This window comes from Solanum stenotomum, unplaced genomic scaffold (genome assembly GCF_019186545.1).
Source record: "Solanum stenotomum isolate F172 unplaced genomic scaffold, ASM1918654v1 scaffold35636, whole genome shotgun sequence".
Taxonomy (NCBI): Eukaryota; Viridiplantae; Streptophyta; class Magnoliopsida; order Solanales; family Solanaceae; genus Solanum; species Solanum stenotomum.
Window position 1 is genome coordinate 51681 of NW_026033541.1, and position 1494 is coordinate 53174.

At 42.7% G+C, this 1494-nt stretch overlaps 1 pseudogene; it reads left to right on the forward strand.

The window, feature by feature from the left end:
• The first annotated feature begins 258 nt into the window (after nt 1-258).
• Nucleotides 259-1287, forward strand: LOC125852480 (uncharacterized; annotated as a pseudogene).
• The last annotated feature ends 207 nt before the right edge of the window (nt 1288-1494 follow it).

Consider the following 1494-nt stretch of genomic DNA (forward strand, 5'->3'; position numbering starts at 1 on the left):
ACTCAGGTAATCGTCATTTCTAAACCAATTCTAGTCAACCTAGAGTAGAGCGAAACCAAATCCAAATCTAAGCATTAGCCTAAGACGGCTTAATACCCAAGGCGTATTAAGTCCATTAGCAAAATCGCCAAAAATCATGTCCAAGGTCCACGACCTAACGACATATCATATTATTTGATATTTGAAAGATGTATGTGTGGAAACCTAATTGTTGCCTATGTGGGGGAGGGAATCTTAACCGCGTTCTATTTTGTAGGTATGGATCGATTTCCTAAATTTGACATGGTAGTGGAAGCTCTAGTTTTGCTCAAGATGTGGTATAACGATCTCAATATGTTTCACAAAAAAGACCTCAACAAATATGTAGGGGCCTTAACAGAACTCATCAACATGGTTGGATGGCCCGAACTTATTGAAGTCCTCACAGGCTATTGGGACAACGAGAAAATGGTGTTCCGATTCGAAACCATAGAAATCACCCCGACAATTGAGGAAATTCGAGACGGAATAGACACAGTCGGTACAGGGCTTGAAAGAAGAGTGAGAAAATAGGAAAACATCTTAATCCCTAACAAGCCTACTCTCGAGGATATCGTGAATTGGCTTGGATTAAGAAAAGATTACGTTTTTTGGGCCGAAGGTTCTAGCATTGCTTTTATGGATCTTTATGTTAGATTCGAGAACTCAAGCTTCTACGCGAATTACAACCAAGAGTTTAGGGTCACCTACAGAGAATGGGACGGGATCAGACCTTTGGCATTTACCGTCGCACTATTGGGCACCATGGTTTTCCCACACGGCCCGAGCCTCAGTATCAACACCCGGGTAATAATGCTTGCACACACTATCTTCCACGGGCATCTGAACCAAGGGCAAATAAAGTATTATCCTATTGCACTTGTCATTCTTTTCGACATGTACCGTTCTTTGGGGAAATGCAAGGAGGGGCATCGTTACTTTCAAGGTTGCAACCTTCTTCTTCAATGGTGGATAATGAGTCACTTGGTGAAGAGACATGGAACTCAAGAACTCCATACCCTCGATGAACATAATGCTCTTAAGAGTTTGAATGACATGTTGTTCTGGGCAGACTTGGAAAAAAGAAGAACTAGAGAAAGATGGGCTCAAATTTTCTCTGAGTTGAGAGAAGAAAACATCCAATGGATGTTCGACCGTTTCATCTCGAAAGATGTCATAGTGCGGGGCGACAGACAACTTGTACTTCCTCTGCCAGGTATTCGCCCATATGCACCCATTCGGGTCTTGAGACAGTTTGGAAGAAGATAGACTACACCTCCAGAAGCATACAACCGTATCTATGTGTTCGACATCGGGGATGATAGAGTGCCTGAGGCTTCAGAGATGCTGAGAGAATGGAAAAGAGCAGTGCGAATGAACAAGGACACTATTGCCATAGATCGATTTAATGCGGGGTATGATGAAACTTACAAAGCTTGGTTGAAGCGCAATATACAGGGTATCTCCTTCTCAGTT